The sequence below is a fragment of the Anser brachyrhynchus genome (genome assembly GCF_964034855.1).
Source record: "Anser brachyrhynchus genome assembly, chromosome: 4".
Classification (NCBI taxonomy): Eukaryota; Metazoa; Chordata; class Aves; order Anseriformes; family Anatidae; genus Anser; species Anser brachyrhynchus.
The window spans coordinates 62,878,056-62,899,441 of record NC_137698.1 but is presented as its reverse complement, the minus strand read 5'-3'; the positions used below and the strand labels follow the sequence as shown (position 1 = coordinate 62,899,441).

Sequence of the window (21,386 nt, the reverse complement as noted above, 5' to 3'; positions counted from 1 at the left end):
ACATTAAATGACCGTTTGAATGGTCAGTTAATAAAATGTTAATATTAGGATACTGAACTTACTCAGATTAACTTTCCTATTATTTACACAGAACATCATTAGGCTATCAAAACATACCACACTGTAGCCCAGAAAAACAGGCAGTGTGGTGGGGGGGAAGGGAATCAGCATTCTGGTGTGGTAATAAAGGTTTCTTTCTCCAATGATAATCAACTCTGCATAATTAAAATAGCTCAGACTGCTGAACTAATTTTCAGACTAGAGGTTTCTTCCTGTAGCAACACTTACACACAAAGTTTCTACTGCGACTGAATTTAATCGTGAGTCTAATTACAATTTTAATGAATATCCTCAACACTGCATGTAAACTTGCACTTCACAGTCTTGCTATCAGAGCCTTTTAGAAGCTTTCTGCATTTAATATAAAGGATTGTTCTGAGAGATGCTCATGGTAAAGCAGTATTTTTTAAAAGAAAGATTAAACTGTGTTTGGTTAAATTGAAACATTGTTTAAAATTGGTTTAAAATAACTTTAAGTTTTAATACACATATTTCAGAATATTTTTACTATATAAACATGAATAAGCATTTGACTCTTTCTAATCAAGTTCTAAATTCAACATGGTCCAAAATTGTATCTGTTGAGTTTCACTTCTCCCCTTTCACTTCTTTTTGTCAATCTTTGAGGTTTACTTGTAAATTTTCTCACCAAAGGACAAAAAACAATACAGGAATTTCTCTGTTTTTTTCACTGGAGAAAAGCCACATTTAACAGCCAGGGCCTAAATCCTGTACCAATAAAATACCATTTCTATCCCACTTGCCTGAATTTTTATGGAATTCTAGTGCAGGAACTAAAAATTCTGCAGCAGCCTTACATAAATAACCATCTTTTTAATTAAACATGAAAGCTGTCTGTTTACCATGAAGTTTCTTCTTCTATGTACAGTACAGTTTATTTTACTCTCCCCTCAGATTGGCAATGGGCAGGTCGGTGCCCCATTTGCCATGGGTCTACCATTATGGCAGCACAGGTTACTGGTAAAATGAAGGTGGCCAGGTAACCTGGTGGGCTGCAGATTACACTTCCAGTTCCCAGGCAGATGTGACAGATCTAAGATGACAGCATACGAGCGCTCTGCAGCAGTTACTGATGTATCCAGCAGTACTGCAGAAAAAAAAAAGCATTTATTATGCTCTGGAGTTAACCTTCTGTTAAGCCTCTGAGGAAACCTATTCAGATGTACTGAAGGTTTCTGGGTTTTGAATTCTTTTCATCCCCATTCCATCTGCATATTCCAATTGAGAAAATATATATATATATATTTGCTTTAAAGTTTAAATCTGGTAGTAAAATCTTCAATCACGGAGTCCTATCCGCTGCTACTAACTAATAACAGTATATAATCAATTTCATAAGTTTATAAAAGCTGATGCTGAAACCAGTTAGGTTTCTTGTCCCTCTAGTCCTGCTGGGAGGCTGTTCCAGAATCCCACTCATCTGGGATCGGTGAGAATCCCCCTCTCGTTGCGCCCATCCATAATGGCATTCCCAGTTCAATACAGAAGCTTTTCTCTCCAGCTCCAGGACCCCCTACACCAGACTCTACCACTTAGACCTCCAACCAGCTGTGTCTCACATGCGGCCCTAGAAATAGGCAGTGACATTATGAAGCAGATGGGGTGCTGTGTTCAAAGGAGTCTCATGAGAAATGTTGCTTTCCCCAGCTGAAACAGCGACTGCACATCACAGCCCCTCTCATCAGGCTCTGGGTATCAACTAAATTGAGAAAAGAACCCTGAAAGGGGTTCATTTCATAGAAGATTTTAAAATTGGTTTAGAAAAAAACTTTTTTTCATTATTTGTTTTACTTTTCCCTGCCTCCATTCAAATGTCCACCTAAACACACCAGGTTAACTCTTGTTTTTAATATGACTTGCATTTAATTTAATGAAGAGAATAGCAAAAAGCTGGGGTTTAAAACTTGGAAGTATATTGAGAAGCAGTAGAATTCTTTAGCCTGTGCCTTATGTAGGTAAATTCAACAATGTTTCAGTAGAAATTTGAGTGACAGAAAGAAAAGAGGTTGTTTTTTTCATTTAGTTTTTCTTTACTGAAAAATAAATATCACCTCAGCATTGGATCATGTACATCTCCGGCCATGCTATGAGAATCGGTGAAAAGAAAGGGAAAGGTTTTGTTTTTCTAAGAGTCTCTTACTTTTAATTATGCCCTATCAAATAAGTAACTCCAACCTGTAATACATACAAGTAATAGTGATTTGCCCTACTATCCGTGTGGAGGTAATTTTTCTACTTTGTTAAATACCAGTATAAAAATATAGTCCAGAATTTAAAAAAGGAAAAAAAAAAATAAAATGCTCAAAAGCAAGAAAACTAAAACTTCTTAGGCATTTGCCAGCGTTAACCATACTTATGCTTGTAACAGTTCAGATTTACCTAACCAAGAGGTGATGTTGCAGTGGGAGGCACAGGCAAGCAGCAGCCGGTGAGGAAATATTTTGTACCTTACATCTCCAGCTGTGGAACACAGCAGCAGCTATAACTGAGACACAGGGTGATGCAGGCCCATGGCTCTGATTTAAGCAGCAAGCTGGTGCAGAAAGGTGCACTTGCACCTACCCCATTCCTCAACAGATGGACGTTCCCACATCTTCCTTCCGCCTATTCAGTCAAACAGGCAATCTCACTCAACTAACAGGAAGATACTAACTTAGTTATAGGACCTTGGTTCAGGTCTGGGTGATTGCATACCTATGGTGGTGATACAGCAGGATGGTTGCAGGACTTCATGGCAGCATCAGGGACAAGCACAGGGCCTCTCGGAAGGTGGCAGCTTGCAGCTACCTCTGCTTAAACTGCTGTAATACCTTGCACCATGCCCAGAAACTTGACTCAGATTTCAGGATGCAGTAATGACATTTTTGGGTTTTGAACTACACACAGGCTGGACAAATTAAGTTACTAAAAGCATGATAAAAGCTGGGAATATCCACAAAAGGGAAAAACTTAAGGAAGTTCCCACAGCGCTTCATATGCACGTGCAAACAAGAGGAGCCAAATAATAAGAAGACACATGGAAGCTGGTCTGATTTTTCATGTAGCATTGGCTGATTCAGAGCACAAGTGTTTAATAGTTTTGAGCTATCAGACACAGAAGTCCAGCTATGAAACCGTAACAGAAACTCGAGGAGCACTGCATTCCTTGTAAAAATGAAACACATGAAGTATGTGCTTTTAATCATGGCACAGAAGAATGTGGAATTACAGAGCGGGTTGTGATCAATCTAAGCCAATTTTGCAAGTCTAACTAGGACCAGATATGAGATAAGATTCTAATTGAGATCTGGAAGAAAAAAACAAGTGTTCGCTGGAAAAGCCAGAATTAACCCTGAACTATGCAATTAGAATTTACAACACAGCATAGTTGTCCAATACGTAACAAAGATTATGGGATTATGAAAGGTAAGTGATTCTTTGGCACTGAAGTCAGCATTAAGTATACACAACAGAAGAAAGATACCATGGAAAAGTTTGGGGGTGTTCCAAAGTTAGCACCGGCTATGACAAAGAACATAAGTTGAAACAATAGAAAGAAGAAATGAAATGAAATGGATTTTATTGCTTTGTAATAGTTTGCAAGCTCCAGCAACATAGGCTGCTGACAAGAAAACAGCATCACCTCTGCCAGCTCACTGCTCTAATACAGATGAATAGTCTGTAACCTGATTTTAATCAAGCAGGACATTCCCTCCTTTTATGTCAACAGCCCATGCACCAGTGAGTAATTAGGAGCAGGTAATATAATCTAAATGGGTAAAACAATGCAACTTACAGGAACGACTGTTCCCTCTGAGGAGGGAACTAAGTACTAAGCACATGGGTGAGAAAACCTATAGTAACGCCAAGGAAAAAGATGCTAAAAACTCATCCTATATTCAATCACATCAAGCAGGTAGGCCAAAAAGATTAGAGTCTGAATCAGTCTTCTGGGGACAAAGTTTACTCCAGAAAGCGAAATATAGCTAATTCCATCACCTGGAGATATATTGTTCTTTACCTGTGACAGAAGCCAGAGGAAGCGCCCAAGAGGCATGCTCTTCTGGGCATAACAGGGAGACACAGGTAACAGTGAGTACACGCATAGATATTGCTTTAAAAACAAAAAGAATAACAAAGATAGATACCATATTTTATGAATGGCTAAGTTACATATCAAGGAGCAGGTATGTTAAAAGAGAGCATTTTACCACCTGCCAAACAAGAAATACTGGTAGAAGGAAAGGAATACAATGTATTTCAAACATTTTTCATGTATGATATGAGAGGTTGTCCTAATAAAGTAATGTATGAGGGAAAAAAATCATATCCTTGTAAAATAACAACAACAAAAACATACAATTTTTGCGAACTCATGAACTTCAGATATATCTGGGTATTGACTGTAAATACAAATACTTGAAAATACATAAATGGTACTTAGGTTTAATTATATTATCCTTCAAATTGGGGAAAAATAACATAAGATTGTGACTGGAAACTCTGGGCAATCTAGTAGGGCCATGACTAAGACAAAGCAAAATGACAAAAAGATAAATCCCATATAACAAAAGTAACAAATAGAAAAAGCATTAACTTAGCAGAGCATATAAGCAAACTGGGGAAAAGTGAATAATCCATAGGGAAAAGTGGTTTACAAATTATTTTTAAATGTTTGAATAAAAATTCTGACACATCTTTTTGTTTCTTCTGGGTGTCCTTAGTGGAGTTTGCTGGAAGAAATTGCAGAATATGGCTGATCCTGGCTCAGGTTTATGGGCTAGATCACTGTAGGCTATCTAGATTGATCTGCAGTAGATTTTGCCAGCACTCATCTCAAACTTCCCTAGCTTTCTCCAGGGTGCAGAGTAAGATGGATCAGATTTCATGTTTAAATTAATTTGGAAGTTCTTTTTCCAAGACTGACTAGAGTTTGCAAGTTTTTCTGCTTTCCTTTGTTGGAGATGAAATATTACTTTGAGTCTATACTTTTTAGAGTCAGAAACTCCTGCATTTCAGGCTGCCTACAGGACCGATCCTTCTTGCCTTCTAGCACAAATCATTTGTGTTGTATTCTAAATTTTTCTTAACCAAGTACAGTTCTATTCCTGTCGATTTATCCAGTTCTGAGATCCCATCTGCTTGGCTATATATTCTTTAACAGAGTCTGTTTGCTATATGCTGACCTAGTTCAAAGTTACATTTACTCATTGACTGTTCTGTATTCCACTTTCTCCCATGTTTTTATTACCAGCAAATTGTATAGGTTTGCAGTTAGGTTTTTTGTTTTTTTTTTTTTTTTGTTTTTTTTTTAACTAAGACATTTTTATAGATTAGAAACAATACCAATTCAAGTATTGATCCCCAGGGACCCCATTTAATACTTTACCTAAATTGAAATAGCTCCTCTTACAATCACTTTTTATTCCATATGTGTAACCACTGAGTTTTTCATCCAATTTCACATTATGGTATCTCTTGAATCCTTGAAACTTGCTACTCTGGGCAGTCTTGTGACAATGCTTGCTGCTTAAATGCACCCCATTATGCCCCTGCAGTGTATATCTGGAATAAACTATGTGGACAAATCTAACATGACACACTGGGCCACCTAATGATCTTTCTTTTGCTTGTCTATTTTGTTTATCCGAAAATGAAGTGATTCTGTTCTTAGAATGATAACTGTACTTCCTCCAGGAAAAAAATGCAGTGATAAAAACTGTCTGCCATTTATCAGCTATTATCTCTAACACAGGGGTTTGGTTGCCTAGTTAGTATGCACACAAATGTCATAATTACCAAAATGTTTCACAAACAGATCTTAAGCTTCTGAGCAGTGTCTCTGTTTTGGCAGGTTTTCCATTCCCTATGCAACAGAGAAGTCTTGGGGAGCACTAATACAGAACCCATGGGGAGCAAGCAGATCTTGTACTGTGTAAAGGCTCCAAAACTCTACAACATCGCAAGAATTCCTGTGCAGTTCAGGCAGGCTGAGAAAAGTAGAAAATTTCCAAACCTATCAAAAATGACTGGAGCAACAGAAGGAAATTTCTTTATGACAAGTCAAGAGAAGAGACAAGTCTGATGGACAAGGTTAGCGTAGTTCTTCTCTCCCCACCGAACTCTCAGGGACAGCAGAAAATGCCCAAGACAGCAGAAAAAGCCCAGCATTTTAAGGTTCTCTTCCCTCCTTTATCTGGTTCTTATTGACAGAAGAAAAAAAAAAAAAAAAAGTCTCTTCTCCTGCCCTCTCTAACACCAGGCACTACAGAGAAGCTGGGGATCCTAACTACTTCTTTAACACCCATCAAGAAACTGAAGAAACCCAAGGCCTGAAAGAAAAACAATGATGAAACTAAGAGGCAATGCTGAGACAGATTATTATACAGGAGATTGGAGTGTAAGAACTTGTGGATCTAGAAATGTAATCAATGTGGGAACTACATAATTTGACTATAATAAGAGAAGCTTTAGTCCTCTCTCAGAATGGGCATCAGGATTGAGGACAAGCAGATGTAGATTCTGATGCAATGATCCTCAGGCACAGTGTTAATTATAATTTTGGAAGCCTCACAACATCAGGCAGCCCAAAAAAAGCTGATAACCCTGTCACACCAATACAGTGAAACTAGACAGAAAAGTTCAAAATCAAAAGGCCCACCAATATAACCCAATACCACTAAATTTTTGAAGCACAAGCACACAAGTTCATAATCTTGTATATAAACGCACTTATGAACAAACATGCACACTTAGTGCTCATATCACAGCTCTTTGGAGGTCTGCCTCAAGATTTTTAATGTTTGGATTTTGTTATCCTGCACTACTAATAGGATCGTTCATTAAACAAATATGAAGTTACTTGTTACTCTGCTAGGGGACTGCCTGTAGAGTGCAACGGAACTACATAGGACCTTTTCCTCCTCCTAAACACAACACAGTTAGAAGCCTGGTCATATTATTTTCAATGTGCTATTAGATTAGATCATTATGTAATCTTTGTACAGTCTTTATCTGATACACCATCTGATGCGTGCCACCCATCACCACTTCCAAATTCTTCTGTTCACAGCTAAGAGGGCAACTGGACTTGATCCATTAAATCAGCCTACCCTGCCTATTTGATGTATTTTAAAATAAACGCCTTTGCATTTTTTCCATGCTACTGCTCACACTTGGAGGAGTACCCTTAAGCATCTGCAAAATTGTCTCATTATCCTCCTTTGAACTTTCTTTGCAGCAAATCTTGTGCTGAGGTGGGGTGAGGAGGAGAGGACGAGAGGAGGCAAGAGCAGGTCCAGTGCACGTTTCCTTCTGCAGAGCCTCAGCAGAGGCCTGAGGTTACAAGTAAAGAATAATTTTCCTGCTGTTCAGCAAGTTGAAAGATTCTTTTTCCCAGCATCCATGAAATAATTCTACATTAAATTTAGCTATAAAAGCCATGACCCTGGAGAAAGGACTTGGCTCTTAGCCAAGTGTTTTTCATATTCAGTTTCACTTTCCTGGTATAAAATATTTAAGAAAACATAATTCTGTTTAAAATAATTCCATAAAAAAGTCATCATGTTCTTGTCTTTTTTATATGTATCAGAATCAGACATTTCAAAATGATTTCATCCAGAACACGGCTTCAGCCTCCCTCACACTGTAAGTGATCAGTACTTGTGAAAGCCTACAGACTTTATACTGAAAGGCAAGCTAATAAAAAAAGAAGAAGAAAAACAAATTCTCTAATGCATTTAAAACCCTCCTCCTCTCATCTGAGTGTTTGTACTGTCACCAGCCATTGGAGAATGTGAATGTTTCTACATAAAACAGATTAGCGCTAATGAAGTCTCTGGTAAACCATGTGGAATTTCTGGCCCTTCTGTCTGTCGAGGCTGTGGAAAAGCTCTGTTCTGGTTGAGATTTTAGAAAATTATGATTATTTAAGAAGTGTGAGTTGTTGGTGTTGTGAGTGACATTCTAGTTTTGATAGAAAAAATCTTTATCAGATGGAGAGGTTTTAAAGCCTTTCTTAAAGATAGTCAGACTTTCAATTCACCTAATCTCCTCTGGAAGTTCATTCCACTGCCAAGACCTTTTGTCCCCAGCCTTTACATGGGCTTCTGCACTAGGCTTGTGGTCTATTAAAAACAAACCAAAGCAAACCAAAACAAAAACAACAACACAGGAAAAACAAAACAAAACACAGTATAATTCTGAATCTCCATAAAGTAAAAAAATGTTTAGTTAAGATAGAAATATTGCAAGTTTTGTAGTTCAGGCAATTGTTTTTGTTAACCAGCATAATTTATTTCATTGATTGAGCTATTTCATTTGACTTTTTAACTAATGTTTTTATATAATCTTCCTGCAGGCAAGTTTTATCCTAAATAGATTTCATGATGAATGCACCCTGAATATTTAGTCACATTAGATCATTTTTTTCAATCCAGTATTTTTGAAATGTACAAGATATATATGGCAAGCAAGCATACTGTGTTCATGTTTTAAAAGATCTTTAGTGCTGCTGGCCTGAATATGCAGCTGTGGAGGATGCCCCCAAAGAGGAAGTTTTTCCTTCAGTAGCAGCCACAATGCTTGGCCCTTTCCCAAGCTTGGTGCTACAAATTCTACCATATGGCTGCCCAGCTGGGCATAGTCTGTGAAACTCAAAGTAACTCACAGGGTGTTTTGGGGGTTGTTTTTGTTTGTTTGTTATTTTTTTCTTCTTTTTTTTCCCCCTTTTTTTTTTTTCTTTTTTGCTGCATCGCCAAGGACGCTCATTGATTTTCCACAGGCTGGCTGCAGCAGAGCCTGTTTTCTTCTGATCAATCAATTTTCAGGAGGTCAGTGAAACCACCTGATGTCTGATTTAAACAGAGAACAAAGAAATTTAAAAAGTCTGCTAGGCCCAATCCTTCCTTCTCTAACAGTTTGCACAGGAGCCAGAAGGATCCAATGATCACTCATCTCCTGATATCACCAGGCACCACCAATGACTCCTTTTTATGAGAAAAATTAAGAAGCCAGTATATTTAGCCGCTGAACTTAATAGAAAATGAGTTTCATATTGGTTTCAATGAAGAAGAGTGGCCAAAGCTGCCTATCCCTCTCCTTCCAAACAAAAGCTCACAAAGAAATTACTTCATTCACACAGAGGTTCCTGAAAAATCAGGTACCTAGCATGTGGGATAAAGACAAAGAAGCATATTACTACAGTGAAGTGAATAATTTCCTGACACAGAGGGCAGGTGGTCTTCCTTCTCTTTGGCCTCTCAGAACATGCCAGTCTGTTCTGCTAGAAAAACCTGTCCTGCACAACTCCCGAGTATTCTGATACACAGCCCTACTGATTCTTCAGGGCCAGAGTGCTGCTTCCTTTCAGGTAGACTGCTCTCATTGCACTTTTCTTTACCAAAGTTCTCATTTTTAAAACTGTTTAAAACAAACAAACAAAGAACACCAACATCTTGTTCATTGAAAGTAATTAATCTTTCAGAAAATAATCATGCTACATTTCAGAAGGTCAGCAGTTGAAGGGTGAGTGCTTTGGCTTCAGCTCATCAGGCAACACGCGCCCCCTTTGAGAGCCCAGTGCATTGAGTCAAGTCTTGGTCAGTTTTAATGGTTTTCAAATGCACTTCATTTTGCTGCAGCAAACTGTATGTTTTTTTTCCATTTTACTGCAATACTTTATGACCAGACAGCATTGTAGGTGTCAAGCACAAAAACATTTTTGTGCATGCCAAGACATTTTGTAACATCTCCGTTTGATAAGACCATCTATTACAATATCTTGTTTGGTCTTCTAAGGGAAACTAGCAGTGATACTATTTACCCCATAAATGTATATGGATGTTTAAACTACAATTGGTAATGTATAACTTATAACATCACATAGAACATGGTACCTCTGACTTTAAGGTAAAAACTAAAGGCATATCTCTGTACTTGAATTTCATAGAGAACTATTATTTATACATATTCTTCTCTTCTGGAGTTTTTATCTCCAGTTCCTACAGGACAAATACACCTATCATTACTAAACACTGTAGATATTCCAACTTTAACATTACTTTTTCTGCCTTTTCATTTTAGTTTCTCTTTTTTTTTTTCCCCTCTTTTTTTTTTTGTTTGTTTGTTTAGATAAAAGTGAACTCTGAACTCTCTTACTCTGGGCTTTTTACAGTGCCTTTCCTTACTCTATTTTAAACATACTGGCAATCACAACAACCTTTCCCTGAATCTGTTCCTCAGTTTTTACAGTCAACAGCTGATCAGTTGATAAGTGCTGAGTTTTTATATTGCAGACACTGGGGCTTCCCTTAACAAATGAATCTTTACCCCTCCAGATCAATTTGGAGGCTATTTTTCCAATCTTGTTAAATGCTAGACCATCATTTCTAGACAGAGTCTACTTCACTCATTTCCCAAAAGAAGACAGTCCCTTTTCTGGTGTTAATTACCATAATGTCAAGCCCTAAATTTATTCATTTGAATCTTGGTTAAACTGAGGTTTATCTCTTCTTGGTCTTGATTAGATGATTAACCCCCACCTCACCTTGACTGAATCCCATTTATTTCAGTGGCATTATCTTTACAGAAAGGCACAACTTATGAAATACATAGGATCTGCAAACTGGTGACTTAGCAATAAGGTTATTAGCGTACTTAGCATTGGCAGTTCTGTTTTGTGTATTATTTTGAATTTTCATGATTTTCTTTCTTCCATTCCATTTTAGCCTTTTAATCAGTCTTCAGCCATGGAACATTTTCTTCTTTTAAGATTTGCTCGATAGAGTAGCTTTGGAAGAAGAATTTTTATTAGCATTTCACAGCAATTTTGTTTTATCTTTAGTTTATGGTTCAGTATAAATTAATCCTTGGTTAAGGCACTATGTGGCTCCACGGGGCATTTTGACATGCCTAACATATTAATGGCTCAAAATTACCAGCCAAGCTCCCTTCTCTCTACCTTGGTTTATCCCCTATGTCCCATATTACATAAAAAAGTCTCCTTCAGGACAAAGTCCATGTCCATTTTAGTATTTGTGCCAAGAAGAGCTGGGTCCCAGGCATCAGAAACATTTACAGGTGTTACAATACATTCCAGAAAGCTTTGTGCAGGAACCGTTTGAAAATAACAGGTTACATTTTATAACTCTTTGATGGATATTCTTGTCTTTTTCCAAAAAAAAAATAAAATAAAATAAAAATAAAATAAAGTTAACACCTCTATTTTATATACAACATTTGTTATTCAGCAGGACTTAGCAACAAAAATATGGTTCTTGTCTTTTATATTTCAAACTGCATAATAGGCATTCAAAATGAAAATTGTTCAGCAGTGACTACTTTCTGAATTACTTAACTATGTAAGTAACTATCTTTGCCTCCATAGTACCACATACAGACTTCTGTCCATGATGAGGATTACTTTAGTGGTAGAAAGAATAAATGTAAACTGAGATTCAGATTTTTGTGTTTCCCAAGTATTCTCTTAGTTTTAGAAGAAGAAGAAGAAGAAGAAGAAGTAGTAGTAGTTACATTATGTCAGGTTTTCTTCCCTAGTCCAATATGTTGTAGACTTTCCTGCCTCTCTTTTTGTAACAAAACATTCTATGAAACTATATTGGTTTTGACTTAATTTCTGTCCACTGGGGGAAGGAGGTCATATTTGGACTTCTAGGATAATGGTCAAACTCTCTTACAGCAGAGGTTGATCTAGTCCTGACAGTACACCTACTGGAGCCAACAGCATGAAAACATCTAGTGTTACTTTCTCAGGATACACTTTTGCCTCCACATATTTGCTATTTAGAGACAGGATTACCTGAACTGATGGTGGATTTGGGTGGGTACAAGCCAAAATGTGGTTAGTAGTCAGTATAGCCGGACTACTCAGTCATTATTTTGTAATAAAGGTCTAAAATTTGTTTTAGCTAATAGAAGTTACCACATACTTAACTAATAACCACCTCAGCTCTACATAACATCATTCCAATTGGTGAGGTCTTCACATCTGAAATGTTATGAACGATGCCTGTAGATATTTTAATGTCATATTGAAGATTTCTTCTTGTGAAAGTTCTAGTTACGAAAATGTAACAATAACATAGCAGTAAAACCTGATAAATGAATGTGTAGGATGCTTCACTTATAAGTGGCACCATGTGCACATGCAGAAAACTTCAAATTCACAATTGGAAAACACAGGAAAAGCAAAGGAGATTCCTAAGCTAAAAGCCAACTCAACTGGAATTTTGTGTAGTTGTTGAGTTTCAGACAAAAGTAGTTTCGTATTGCAACAGAGGAAACTGAAGCTAATTTAAATACTAAATTAAAAAAAAATAATCAACTGATTATGTGTACTTGAGATCACTGGAACAGAGAAAACTTCTGCATAAACTTCATTATCAATTGTATATATTATTCATTTGATTCATCTTAAATTGCCACTGAATCTCAATTCATTCCAAACAGGTAGTCATTTCAGATGGTTTAACTAAATTCTTCCTCTTCCCAGAACAATGAATCTACCAATCTTGGCAAATGCACTGCTTGTGTTGTTTGTATTGCCTGCCTCACTTGACAACCCTCTCAAAAACAGTCTGTATTTTTAGTTTTGTAGTGTGATCACAAAACGCGGAACATAGAGATAGCATATGCATGTCCATGGAATTAATAATGAGAACCAAAAAATATTTCCAGACTATTATCCGCATACAGATGCAAAATGCTTTTGTCTCTGAAGGCGTTGAAGAAGTAAAACCAGACTGTACCTGAATGCCAGATGACTTCACATATAACAGCACTGTCTAGAAAAGCCTCCAGAGAATTGGATTTCTGATAGTTTCATCACTGTGCAACCATCATAACAAGAGATAATCCCCTTACTCCAAAAAAGTTATAGTCTGAATAGACAAGACAAAAGGGGAAAAACAGAAAGAAACACAAAAGAAAAGTGAAATGTTCAGAATTAGAGTAGAATTTTAAAAACCGTCCCTATTCTAATAACACTGTCATCAATACTCAGATAACATTACACACATAAGTAATATGCTAACACATATTGTTACTGATTCTTGTTAAAGGATCATCTTCCCCCATTCAAGCAACAATACTTAGGAACATCAGACTGAAAAGTCCACAAATACAGAAGACAATTTTCACTATAAAATCAGCACTTTTTTTTTTCAAAAAATTACAAAAAAGAAAAATCTTGGCTTCCAAATTCTCTTTCAGAATCATACCCCTAGAAAGACAGTAGTTTTGAGGCATTGCAGAAGGTCTCTACTGTGACCAAAATAATTTAAAATGCAAACTCACTGAAATCTATAGAGGAAACAGAAAACAGAATAATTTCAAGCAAATTACAGATCTGTGATATCTACCAATAGGAACGAGGGAGAAAAATCTTCATATGTGTTTTGCAATTTATTTCTGATGAAAACTAGCCAAGATATCTTGGTCACAAGGAAATGGATATAGATTTCATCACATACCAGGAAAGTCCATAATCTTGTGAAATTCTCTTCCTTCTGTGCTGTGGCTGATGGGCACAAGATAATGAAGAGCTCTTAATCTCTCTTCACAGAGATGGAAATCCTACAGTTTTTTCCTGAACCTCTGTTAAGCTCCACCCATATTGGTGGCAACACTATGTCACTTCTCACCTTCTCTGTTTGCATTCTACACTTGCAGGAACCCAGCAATCACTGACAACCTTGTCTTCAGTCGTCAACTCCTTTCTCCTTGGAGCCTTACAGCCTCACAGAAAATAGGCCCAGAAACACCTGGTAATGCTGGTAAATATGTTAACAAGCTTCAAACCTATCTTCTTGTTCCAAGACATGGATGGGTTTGCTTTAATCTCTTCTGGGGCAATATTTTTCACCAAGATTTTTCTGAGAGCAACAGCTACAGACCTTACAGTAATGTCTTCTTGCTCATACAGATCCTGAAAAAGTCCTTTTTTGCAGTAAATTATAAATGAAACGGATGATTCATTACTTTTTTTTTTTTAATGCTCTTATCTCCATCAGAATTTGTTTATGTTATCACTTTGTGGCTTGGTTGCCTACTATATGGTTAAGATAAAAAGCAATGCACCATTTGACAAATAACTGCTCTATGCAGTGAGATTACTTCAAGACAGTCCTCTCCCCCATCAACCCCACGATTTTCCCTTTCTTCCTTCAGACCCTGTCCATCTGTCCATCTCGCAGACCTTCAATGCTTGGCAACAAAGCTCATTCCCAGAATTGCCTTTTGTGCTTAGACTCACTAGGAGGTCTACTTGAAAAGAAGGCTCTAACCACATTTTGGGGGGCTCTCTGGGGGAAGCACTCTCATGTTTTCATTCTGTCAAAAAAAATAAATTATTTCTCAGACTACATCCTTCATGCACCCCGGCTCCCATGAATCCTGGCTCCCAAGAGCCATGGAGAGTCAGTGTGTTAGGGAAGCAATGCCACTCTTTGAGGAAAAAGAATGTAATATAGACAAATAGATTTTATTTATTTATTTTTATATCAGAAATAAGTCTTTTCCTTAGGGATTTTATGGTTTGAATTTTACAAATATAAAAATAAAAAGTAAAAAAAATAGATACATATATATATATACACATACATATTGGCTTCTTCTTCTTGAAACCTTAGGGTACATTTAGGCCAACCTTTCCGATGCAATAATGAGAAAACAACAAGATCCACGACTCCAGAAATTTGAAATTCATACGAAAGTTTGCTGACAAAACTGAAAAATAAACCTAGCAGTTTGGAGAGAAGTCCATTCAAGAACAGATATAATTTATGTTAAAGTTCAAATGTGAGAAAGAAATACTTTTGTTTTTCTAAATAATTCAAAACAAGATACTAAAGACATATTTGTTATTTCACCACTTTTATCCATAAACGCTACTAGCCTGCTGATTGTTGGCTACAATTAAGGAATGTATTTATTTAGCAAGTCATTTGTAGGTAAGAAGTAGCCCCACCTTTCTTTCATACCCTTCCCCCATCCCTTCTTTTCCTTTCAAACACTTCCTTTTGGATAGAAGAGATTTTTGTTGTGTGGAGAAAAAGGAAAGCCACAAAATATAAAAACTAATTTTACTAGAAAGCTAATGACTGCAACATAACCCAGATTTTCTATGGTTATTGCATTAGGGAGAAAGAGTTATGAAACTTCATGCTTTTGCACATTTTGTTGAGCTTGCAATCCTGGTTGAAGGAGAGAGCAAATTCTCAGGTGCTAAACATCAAATTGCTTATTGGAACAGCTGCTGCACTGAGCTGAGTAAGCAGGACATGCAAGGAGGGACTTTTTCTAGGCTAGTCTTTGACCAGCTTCAGTGCTAACACTTACAAATTAAAAAGGAACATCTTATGATTGGAATATTATTTCCGTTTCCCTTCCACTAAATATACAGACACAAATGTTCATTTGTTCATTTTGCATCTCTTGCTCTTGGTTCCACTGTTTTTGTATCACACATTGCTGAGCCTAACCAGTGTATATTATGTTTCATATTCTCCAAGCTGTGAAACCTGCTTCAAGTGGGGGACTGGAAATGCAAATCTTTTCCCTTTTGAGGACAAGTGAAATGTACTGGGGTAAAGGTAATTTGTCCTTTTCCAAGGGAAGGGTGGGGTACGTCTGTGAGGGGGAAATCTTATAACACCATTAGCTCTGGAAATCCTACAAGATACAGATTTTCTTCTCTGAATATATTATAAAGAAAAATATCCCCTCATTTTATGGGGAGTGGGCAGAGAATGCTAAATAACATGAAATAATACTGATTATAATTTAGATTATTCAAGATACAGCTTTCTAACTTCCAGAGGTGGATTTGGGTTTCTTTTGTTGACTTTGATGATGAACTGAATTATTTACTGGGAACAGGTAAGACTGATCAACTATTAGGTACTCTGTGATGGAAACAAGATTAAATATTATGGCAAACAACTGATTTTGGCTGCCAAGGTAGATGCAGGGGAGTGCTAGAACACCTTTTGCTGCAGATGCTCTACAGTGACAAACCCTGCAAAAAGGTAGGAGAATCTGAAGTAAAAAGCATGATTCTGTAGAGCAGACTCCATCAGACCCTGCATTAATACCCCTCCCCACCCCCATTCTCAATGTTAGGCTCTATTTCCTTAATCTCTGTTTTCACTCTTAGTGTTTTGGCCCTGTTTTTTTTTTTTTTGGTTTGTTTGTTTGTTTGTTCCTTTTTTTTTTTTTTACCTGACGTAGGGATTCAGTTCCTGCTGGAGGATAAACAGTGCTACTCCTGAAATCACTTGCTCACTTTGAACAACGACTTACTGAGAAAGTCAGCTTCTGTTTCCAGCAGGTTCCAATTCATGTTAGAAGCCTGCAGGAAATGGGCACGTTGCAGCATCTGATTAAAGTCTTTCATTGCTTAGAGTAATGCAGGGTCAGCTGGCAAAAAATCTTTCTTTAATAGAAAGTGAACTGACAATATTAAGAAGTTTATTCACTTAAAACTCAAGCACAAAACCAAAAAAAAAAAAAAGGAAAAGAAAAGAAACAAACAAACAAAAATCTTCAAATCCTGAAATTCTAACTATTCTATGGATACATTGAAAACTCTCCTAAAACTCTCCTAGTTTTTTCCTCCCAACAACAAAAGGGGTATCCATGTTCTATCCCCAAACTGTCATGTTTCAGTAATTAGTGGGAGATAATTACCTGGAGATTAGAAAGTAATTTCCATACTTTTTCACCAGAATTAATGATAAGCAAGTATAAAAATATTAGAAGCTTGATTTACAAAAAGTCTGGAAAAGTTCTAGTATGTATCCAGGATGTAGTTAGGCCTTCCCTCTTTACCAGCTGAGGTAGAACACTTGCATTTTCTGAATCACCACCCTCTACCAATTTCAATCTCACTCTGTTTAAGAAGGAAACTTGCCAATCAGTGGCTTGATTCATAAATCTGATGTTTCATATACTATGTGTATATAAACATATATATATTCATATATCCTCATAGAGTATATCAACAGTCTCTTTCTGCCTTCTAAGTTGTCAGGTTCTCAGATTTCTTGCCTTTTTAACAACCTACTCTGAGATTTAATCTCCCAGGTGCTTCCTGTTTGCAGATTGTGGAGCAATAAACAGCAACATCAGTAAGTATGCAAGTTAGCATACTAGCAAGTTAAGTCTTGCTAGTTGGCAATCTAGTGGTAGAGAAGGAGGATGGTATTTATGTACATTGTTCTGAAAACTTTGTAAAGAATTAAATTATATTTGGTTTTGGTGGAAAATGTTAGGACCCAGAGCTTTGCAAATTGGCCTGAGCTAATTCACCAAAAACATTCAGTAACTCTGCTTACCACTGCAAAGTTGCCCTTGGGCCATTTAACTCCAAAATGAACTACATAGGAAATATAAGAGAGTTGGATTAAATGCTTTCTGAGCACGCAGTTTTTAGAATAGTTCCATACCCAATGTGCGCATGCCTATAAATTGTCTTGTCAAAGTAAGTGTATGCTTACTTTTCTGTATAATTAATTCAGTAAAACACGTTTTCTAGATCAGACCTTGGTGTCTATTTTGCAGCTGCAAGATGCTTAGTATTTTATGCTTTAGGAATTGTTGACTGAAATGGTCAGGAAAATAGAACCTTTCTGAAGTTCATACCAGCCATCTGCTTGTCATAATCTTTGAAAAGCTTAATCCAAGCATCTCCAAATTAATATGTTTTCCCCCATTTGAGTTCTATGATCTTTGCTATGCTTTTTAATGAGATAATCTTTCAGGTCTTGAAAACTGAGGGCTCTCACAGCATCTTGTTGCTATGTTTCATTTTAGCAGCGTGTCAATTAGAGGCAGCATCCTGATGTTGATGTGGAGGAATAGGTTGCTCTCTCCATCTTCTTTTCCAGACTCCTAAAGAGAACTCTTATTCTTAGTTCTTATTTTTCTGGTCATTTACTGCTCAAGGTCAGACCACACATCTTTGTCTGCCACACTAACTTTGATTCAAGGAGGTATGTGAACTTAAACACACAACATTAAAATTTGTATGTAGCAAAATGGAGCCACACTGTAATTTCTTACACACTATCTCCTCTTCTGAAATATGCCATCCACCAGGACTGTTAAGGTTCATACAGATATAAGGACCTAAAACATGACCTTGTCTTTGTCTGGAAAAGAATATATATATATATATATATATATTCCTTTTTGTCTCAAGATATTGGAAAGAAATATATGTGGATGTGTGAAAAGAAAATAAGGTTGTCTTCCTGAATCTGCCTGCGAGCTGTTGTGACAATAATATGCTGTTGTGACAATGATATGCTGTTATTACTCAGCATATTCCTCATGGAACAGAGAAACGAATTTCAAAACTGATTAAAGTCTCTGTTGTGGAAAGGCCACAGACCCCAGCTAAGAATCCAGCCAGGAGTCTTCAAAAATGGTCCCTACAGCGGCTTTTTGCAAAACCAGGAGAAGCAAATACTATAGTAATTTCTAATGGAAAATGTCTCAAAAAGATCAGGATTGACATAGTCAGAAGGGTTGTGAGGGACACCTCCAGTAATTATTGGCATATCATGAAAAAGAACGTTTCTCCTGCTCCTTCAAAGTGTGCATGGGAGGTGGGGGGTGAGAGCATGAAGCAGACAACCCCCATGAAGAACTTTACTCAAAGTTTTGTTCTCATTCTTTTGCTAGTTTTTATGAGCACGACTTCACATTGTAAACAAGAGGAACCACTGTCGTGATATAGTTCAAATATACACAGATCAGCAAAGGTGTCAGTACAGAAATCAAAACTCAAGGCAATTTACCTAGCCTAACAGGTTGCTGATAGAGCTTGCTTGATAGAAACTTACTGGTAAGTGAGCTACGACAAAAAGTTATCGTGTATGTACAACTTCCCTGTGAAGGTCAAAGGTGAAAAGCAGCTTACTCCAAAAGGAGTGGACCTTATACCCTACTAAAGATTGGTAAGACTGCATTGCACTTACTCTTCTCAGTAAGTACCTCAGTGATTTGGTAGTAGAGACTAGCTAAAGTACTGGGAATCCCTAACTAACTTCAGTGTTATATTCTGTATAATACATCCGTTGCCCGAACAGGAGGTGGAAAAGTTAGTTGGAACTCCAGAGTATCCAACTCTATCATATGAAAAAATAAAAAAAAAAGGATAAACTTTAGATTTGTTCAAGCATTATCAATTCACTTAAACTATTTCATTGCTACACGTCATTTTGTTTTTCATTATCAAAGCCTAGGGCGTAAATTTAAAAGGCCTGTGAGTTCTCTCCTCTCAATTTGTTTGCTGCTGTAGTTCAGCATTATTTAACACCAATGTGTGTTGGCCCTTTAGCACTTTTCTTCACCTTTAACATAATTTATCAAAGAAGGTAGCAAAATACAAGTTGATCAGTCTCTCTGGTTTAATTTAACAAGGCAGGTCATAAAGGCTTTGTTCCTTGACCAGCCATGCCAAAGTGCTGCTTTCACATATTAATGTGACATGACTTGTACAGTCATAATTACTATGACAAGATAAAGGGAATTAGTTAAAACTTAATTAAAACCACATGCCTTACAACTGTGACACTGTACATATTTAGTAACTTTACTTCTTTATTCCTGGCTTATCAAAAGGGGAAGGGGTCCACATGAATTTTCCTGGTATTACAAGTGCATCAATTAAGAAAGAAAATTAAACACTGATCATAAATAACCAGATAAGAAACAAAACTGAAATAAGACAAGTACTCTGATTCATGGTTAGTAATGAGTTTTCTCGCTGATACCTATGTACTAAAGCAGCAGGAAAGGATGAGCAGCAACTCCTCTTCCAAGGGTATGAGAAGAATTGATCAGTGCAGAGGTAGGGCAACGAGATGGAAACCCGCAGTGACTCTGCCGCATTATTGGTAGCCCTTTCAAAACAGGTATTACTGAACAGCATCATGAAGAATAAAAATAAGGCTTGTCTTTTCATGTTACGAATAAGGGTGATCAAAAGGAAACAACAGTTTTCTCTGGTTTATCATTACACTTTACAGCTCTATGGAAAATACAGAGTGGTACTATTTAGAAGTTTAACCCTGTGCAGTATGCTGTAATGAGCCAGCAACATTTAGTTATTTCTGATTTGTTTTAATGATTCCACCATTTTTCTATAAAGAATTTAACTTTATAGATGTTCTGCTGTTACTGGTTGCCAGCTTCTTTCCTGTTAGGCACTTCCCCAAGAGCAAGGGCATATTATTATTGTCCTACAATCACTCAACAGCATCAGAGCAAAACGTTACCCTTCCAGGTTTTGGCTGCAGAATAATCTATTTTTCTTCTACTATTGCAGAAGTCATATGCTATTTTTAGTGCAGATATTCTCAGAATGAACTAGGGTCCATGGTCATAGGTTCCCATCACTTGGACTTTATTGCCTGGATAAGCTTTATGGGGTTCTCGTTTTCAACACCTCAATAAACTTTGTATGTCTCACAGTGCTTATTAACCCTTGTTCACCATAAGGAAATGATGACAACTAGGGGGAAAGAGAAGAAAGCAGAAAGGGGAAGACTTACTGCCTCAATGGGACAGTGGGCTGCCACCTGATTAAGGTAGAAAGGGGCTTATCTTTCACGCTGGTACTAGTGGTACCACATGAGCCGTGGTTCTGAGCAGCTTTTGCAGCTGTTTAAAATCCTGCTCTGGCACGCTTCTGATGAGCAGTGAAATAGTTAACACCACTGACATTTACAGTATAACTAGGTATCAGCATTAATACTGTTGAAATGAATGGGCCCGTCACATCTGTCAGAGATATTGTTTCAGGTCCCTGCATCCAGTGCCTGTTTTCAAGGCTAACAGCTAGGGCTTGACTTTTATATTAAAACTGAAAACATACCAGCATGGAGAAGAGGGTGACTGCACCAAAGAAGCGTCTCTGTTCTGACATACCACAAACAGCACAATCAGAACTTCACAACTATATCTTGAGGCTGGAAGGGTGTGTATCCAGGAACAGTGCCAAAACATCTAAAAATCTTGGAATTTACAACATTCACAGGCAAAATTTATACCAACACCTTTCTGGTTTCCTTTGTAAAGGAATGCTGCAGAAACAGACAGCTCACCCCACCGGTAGACCTACCCCTCAGCCCGACTCATGGTCTGACTACTTTGTAGTGACTCTAGATCTCATAAGCAGCCACAAGCTAGATTAAAACCAGCTAGTTCAGGTGTCACCAGTAATGTAGCTGCAGCAACACAGAATTTGACACCACCCACCTGCTTATTTAGTCAGTATCTGAGAGCTGACACGACTATCC

The 21,386-nt window shown here is 37.3% G+C and overlaps 1 long non-coding RNA gene across 1 annotated transcript; it reads right to left on the bottom strand.

Moving 5' to 3' along the window:
• Positions 1–312: 312 nt before the first annotated feature.
• Positions 313–14,496, bottom strand: LOC308193869. The gene is made up of 3 exons (XR_013950017.1): positions 13,551–14,496; positions 12,828–12,959; positions 313–1,168 (listed from the first exon to the last, which is right to left on the bottom strand). It is a non-coding gene; the product is annotated as an uncharacterized lncRNA (long non-coding RNA).
• Positions 14,497–21,386: the final 6,890 nt, after the last annotated feature.